At 35.1% G+C, this 6,571-nt stretch overlaps 1 pseudogene; it reads left to right on the plus strand.

The window, feature by feature from the left end:
* Positions 1-528: 528 nt before the first annotated feature.
* On the plus strand, positions 529-1,542 carry LOC145662758 (NADH-ubiquinone oxidoreductase chain 5 pseudogene; annotated as a pseudogene).
* The last annotated feature ends 5,029 nt before the right edge of the window (positions 1,543-6,571 follow it).

Here is a 6,571-nt window from a genome sequence, read left to right on the forward strand (position 1 = left end):
GAAATTGCAAAAATGTCATCGACTTTGTAATTAAATATGGTAAGTGGCTCGACAGTACAGTGGAGTTTTCTTGAAACGTATGGAATGCAGCGACATTACGACGACCAGTATCATTTAGAACAGGTGTGACACCGAGAACACCTGTAGGGCGTCCAAGAGAACTGTTTGAAGAAGCAAGTGAGAAAGGGAAGAGAAGACGGTTGTAGTCGTTAGTACAACATCGACAACTGAAGAGTTAGTGTATGCAACGCACGTTTGTGCCTGAGTAGTTTAGAATAAAATTTTAGTTTGTGGAACTAAAGAAGGTTTATTACCCTTAGGCCATGGTTTGACCTTTTCAATTTGTGTGATTAGTTTTACTCTTTTAAGTAGAATGAGTGTTTTTTTACTTATAGGTTTGAATTTTTTAATTAATAGATATAGTGTATTTATTGAGTGAGAAGTTATTTCTTTTAATAGAAATAAAATCGTTATGACTCTTCTATTTGACTGAATGTCATTTATATTTATATTTATATATATTTATATTTATTACTTTTATTATCAGGACTGACAATATTTATAGCTGGTATTGGTGCTAATTATGAATATGATTTGAAGAAGATTATTGCTTTATCTACTCTAAGTCAGCTTGGTCTTATAATAATAATTTTATCCATGGGATTTCCTGTATTAGCTTTTTTTCATCTATTGACACATGCTTTATTTAAGGCATTACTTTTTTTATGTGCAGGAGCGATTATTCATGGTGTAGGAGATACACAAGATATCCGTAGAATAGGAGCACTTGTAAGTCAGATGCCCCTTACTTTATCTTGTTTAAATGTAGCTAACTTGGCTTTATGTGGAATGCCATTTTTAGCTGGCTTTTATTCTAAGGACTTAATTTTGGAGATTTCTTCTTTGTCTTTAATTAATGTAGTCAACTTTTTCTTATTATTTTTTTCTACTGGCCTAACTGTATGTTATTCAGTACGTTTAAGATTTTATTTGACAGGTAAGGGCTTTGGGGGCACTAATATTCATTCTATTAGCGATAATGAAGGTTGGATTATGTGTAAGGGAATATTAGGATTAGTAGTGATAGCAATTTTAGGGGGTGCAACATTGAGTTGATTAATTTTTCCTACTGTTAACTGTGTTGTTCTACCTTTATACCTAAAAATAGGTGCACTACTTGTAAGTGTTGTAGGTTTGTGAGTTGGTATCTTACTATCAAGTTATTCTATTGGACAGCCTTTAATGTGTATGAAGTTTTATTTTAACTCTACAATAATAGGAAGCATATGATTTTTACCTTACCTATCAACAAATTATATTATTAAATTCCCTTTATATATAGGGGGAGTGTACTATAATAATATTGATCAAGGATGGAGAGAGTGTCTAGGTGCCCAAGGCATATATAGTAGTTTTAAGGGTGGTTCAATATTAATTCAACAATCACAAGACAATTTATTTAAAATGTATTTATTAATTTTTTTATTTTTTACAATTTTCCTTTGTTTCTTTATATTTGTATATTTAGGTAGCTTATATTGAAAGCATAGTATTGAAGATACTAAGAAGAATTATATTCTCTAAATAATACTCCCTGAGAGTACTCTCTTTTTTACCCCGAAAAGGTAATGTAATGTTTATACTAAGGGGGTTATGTTATTTATATTAAGAGATGTTAACGGTCTAACCCGCTAGAGATAAAGTTAGCAGCTTCTTCTTGATTAATTTCACATCTCCTTAGTTGGGGTAGAGAATAAACCCAATGATATCACTAACAGTGAAATGCCTCTTTTTGGCTTCAACTAACAAGTAGGGGCCAAGGGGCCAAAGGCTCAGGTCGAAACTGAGTGCAATCGTTTGCTTCCTACTTATGAGATAAGTTGATAGCAACACCTTTTGGATGCAAACCAAATATTATAGTTAACTATTATCCCGTTCATTAATCAGCTCATGTTAAGGACCCTTGATTTCATTCGTGGTAAAGGCCTATTAGGAGGATTACTAGGAATACTAGTCTAACTAGAGATCAGGATAGTATATTGGTGTTGTTAATAATAATTGTTATTGGTAATAGAAGGGCGATTTCTACGTCGAAGATAAGAAAAATTACGGCAATGAGGAAGAATCGTAGGGAGAAAGGAATTCGTGCTGAAGATTTGGGGTCAAATCCGCACTCAAAGGGGGAGTTTTTTTCTCGGTCATTAATAACTTTATTAGAAAGAAGAGTTGAAATGGTTATAACGATTAAGCAAATAATAATAGTTAGTAAGCCGGTTGTTAAGACTGTATTAATTGCCTATTTCATTTAATGATCCTTTTGATTGGAAGTCAAATATACTATATATATTAAATAGGCTTAACCTCCTCATCAATAAATAGAGATGTAAAGGAATAATCATACTACATCCACAAAATGTCAATATCAAGCAGCGGCTACAAATCCAAAGTGGTGAGTAGGAGAGAAATGTGATAAAAGGTGGCGTAATAAGCAAGTGGCTAGGAATGTGGAACCAATAATAACGTGGAGACCATGGAAGCCTGTTGCTATGAAAAATGTTGAGCCGTAAACAGCATCTGCGATGGTGAATGGTGCTTCATAATATTCGTATGCTTGTAGAGCAGTAAAATATAGGCCTAGGAGGATTGTAAGTAGTAGCCCTTGTGTGGCTTGGGTGTGGTTGCCCTCTATTAGTTTGTGATGAGCTCATGTTACTGTAACTCCTGAGGCCAGTAGGATTGCAGTATTAAGGAGGGGAATGTGTATTGGGTTAAATGGTACAATGCCTGCTGGAGGTCAGAAAAATCCAATTTCTACTGTTGGTGCTAATCTACTATGGAAGAAGGCTCAAAAGAATGAGACGAAAAAGAATACTTCAGAAATAATAAATAAAATTATGCCTCAGCGAAGACCTAATGTAACTTGCATAGTATGTAATCCTTGATATGTTCCTTCTCGAGTTACATCTCGTCATCATTGAATTATAGTTAATAGTGTGATTAGTATGCCTAGGAAAAATAGAGAGGGGTCATATTGGTGGAATCATTTAGTAAGTCCTGTAGTTGTAATTAAGGCGCCTAAGGCCCCAGTAAGCGGTCAAGGACTTTGATCAACAAGGTGGTAAGGATGATTTTGTGGTGCTGACATAAGTAACTTCTCTTGAGTATAGTGTAACTAGAACTGCAAATACATATGATTGAATTACTCCGACGGCAGATTCTAATATTAGGAGGGCAATTTGTCCAATTATTAGTAGGGAGAGTATGGAGAGAGATAAAGAAGGGCCTGTATTACCCAGTAAGGTTAAGAGAAGATGTCCTGCAATTATGTTTGCTATTAATCGAACAGCTAAAGTTCCAGGCCGAATGATGTTGCTAATTATTTCAATGCATACTATGAATGGTATGAGAGGGGCCGGGGTTCCAGAAGGAACGAGATGGGCAAATATATGTTGGGTGTGATTGATTCAGCCATAGATTATGAAGCTTATTCAGAGAGGGAGGGCGAGAGTTAATGTGAAGGTTAGGTGACTAGAGCTAGTAAATACATAGGGAAATAGGCCTATAAAATTGTTAAACAAGATGAAGGAGAATAAAGAAATAAATAGGAAGGTTCTTCCTTGATAACTAGTAGGGCCAAGAATAGTTTTGAATTCCTTATGGAGAGTTAAGGTAATTTTATTTCATAGAATGTTTGGTCGTCCCGGTAAGAATCAGAATGGGATTGGAATAATTAGAAGTCCAATTACTGTTCTAAGTCAGTTAAATGATATATTTATGATTGAAGTAGAGGGATCAAAAGTTGAAAAAAGGTTTGTTATCACTTTCAATTTATAGTTGTTTTCTTAATATTGGTGTCACTTAAGAAAGGATCAGGGGTATTTGAATTAAAATATATAATAGATGCAAATAGAAGGTAGCATAAGGAAAATATAATAAATAAGATAAGTCATTTTAGAGGGGATATTTGTGGGATAGAAAAATACTATTGAGTAGTAATTTAAGCTTGACATGCTTACGTTATAATTTAGCTAATTTTTCCATTGGAAGTAATTGTTATTTTACTATCTTTTGGTTTAAGTGACCATTGCTTACTTTCAGCCATCCAATGAAAGTTCTTGTATTATTTTTGTTATTCATTTAATGAATACTGAATGAGGGCAGGCTTCAACAACAATTGGTATGAAACTGTGATTTGCGACACAGATTTCTGAACATTGACCAAAGAATAGACCTGTACGTGTAATGTTGGCTGCTACTTGATTTAAGCGTCCTGGAGTAGCATCCGCCTTAATACCAAAGGCGGGTATGGCCCATGAGTGTAGAACATCGGCGGCGGTAATTAGGATACGAATATCAATGTTAATAGGTAATACAATACGATTGTCTACATCTAATAGACGAAATGAATTGGGATTTATTTCATTAATAGGAATTATGTAAGAATCAAATTCTGTTAAGGAGATGTCAGAGTATTCATAACTTCAGTACCATTGATGCCCAATTGTTTTAAGGGTGCTGATGGTTGATGAATTTCATCTAGTAGGTATAAGAGTCGTAAAGATGGGATGAGAGAAGATTAGCGTAATGGCAAGCAAGATTGTTCAAATAGTTTCTAGAGTTTGTCCTTCTAACAGATTGCGGTTAATATATGTGTTTGGTAGAAGGGAGGCTAATAGATAACCTACAAGAACTGTAATTATGGTCACAATGAGTATTGTATGATCATGAAAAAATGTTATTTGCTCTATTACAGGGGATGCTGCATCTTGAAGACCTAGCTGATTTCAAATGGCCATTTCTAAGGAAGACAATTATTCTTATATTTGGGGCTTAGGCCCAAAGCACTTATCTGCCACCTTAGAAGTTTGTTAGTAAAGGAAGTTCTGCATAACTATGTTCTGCAAGGGGCAGATTTTGAAATCACTCTAGAGATGTTGTTTGTTGATCTGAAAAGATTACTGGTCGAGCTCTTGCGAAGGCTTCTCATATAATAATTACAAGTACTAAGACAGCGATGAAAGAGAGGAATGAGCCAATACTTGATAATATATTTCATGTGGTGTAGGCATCTGGATAATCTGAATACCGGCGAGGTATCCCACTTAAACCTAAGAAATGTTGAGGGAAGAATGTGATGTTTACTCCTATAAATATTACTAGGAATTGAATTTTTAGTCATGTAGGATTTATTGTTGTTCCTCTAAACAGAGGGAATCAATGGATAAGTCCTGCTATGATAGCAAATACAGCACCTATAGATAGTACATAATGAAAATGTGCTACTACATAGTAAGTGTCATGGAGAACAATGTCTAAGGATGAATTTGCTAATGCAACTCCCGTGAGGCCTCCAACAGTAAATAGGAAAATAAAACCTAAAGTTCTTAAGATTGAAGGTGAGTAAGTTATTTGTGCCCCATGAAGTGTGGCAATTCATCTGAATACCTTAATTCCTCTGGAACAGCAATGATTATTGTGGCAGCAGTATAATAGGCACGAGTATCAACGTCTATATCAACAGTGAACATATGGTGAGCCCAAACAATAAATCCTAAGAATCCAATTGCTAGTATTGCATAAATTATTCCTAAAACACCGAAAGTTTCCTTTTTACCATATTCTTGGGTTACAATATGTGAAATTATACCGAATCCTGGAAGAATTATAATGTAAACTTCAGAATGGCCGAAGAACCAGAATAGGTGTTGATATAAAATTGGATCTCCTCCTCCTGAAGGATCAAAGAAGGAGGTATTAAGATTTCGATCAGTTAAGAGCATTGTAATAGCCCCTGCTAGCACGGGAAGGGATAAAAGAAGCAATATGGCAGTAATTACTACAGATCAAACAAATAATGGTATTCGTTCTAAGGTTATTCCCGGAGTTCGCATGTTAATTACAGTTGTAATAAAATTTACTGCACCAAGAATTGAGGATACACCGGCTAGATGGAGGGAGAAAATAGAAAGATCGACAGAGGCTCCGGCGTGAGCAATAGCTCTAGAAAGAGGGGGATATACAGTTCATCCTGTTCCCGCACCACTCTCTACAATTCTTCCTGTTAATAGTAGGGTTAGTGAGGGCGGTAGTAATCAGAATCTTATGTTGTTTAGACGTGGAAATGCTATATCAGGCGCTCCTAGTATTAAAGGTACTAATCAATTGCCGAAGCCCCCAATTATAATTGGCATAACTATGAAGAAAATTATAATGAAAGCATGAGCAGTAACAATTACATTATAAATTTGATCATCACCAATTAGACTGCCTGGCCGACCAAGTTCTGCTCGAATAAGAAGAGTTACTGATGTTCCTACTATTCGTGCTCAAGCGCCAAAAATTAAGTATATTGTACCAATATTTTTATGGTTTGTAGGAAATAATCATCGTTGCAAGTGAAATTAAATAGGGTGGCCGAAGCACTAGGCGATAGATTGTAAATTTATTTATGGTTAAATAAACCTCCTATTAGGTTTTATAGTCAATATTTATGATATCGGACTGCAATTCCGGAGTAGTAGTTTTATACTTCGACCTAAAAGATCGCCTTTTATTTATAGCTTTGAAGGCC

Source organism: Thermobia domestica, chromosome 10 (genome assembly GCF_964235325.1).
Source record: "Thermobia domestica chromosome 10, izTheDome1.hap1.1, whole genome shotgun sequence".
In the NCBI taxonomy this organism is placed as follows: Eukaryota; Metazoa; Arthropoda; class Insecta; order Zygentoma; family Lepismatidae; genus Thermobia; species Thermobia domestica.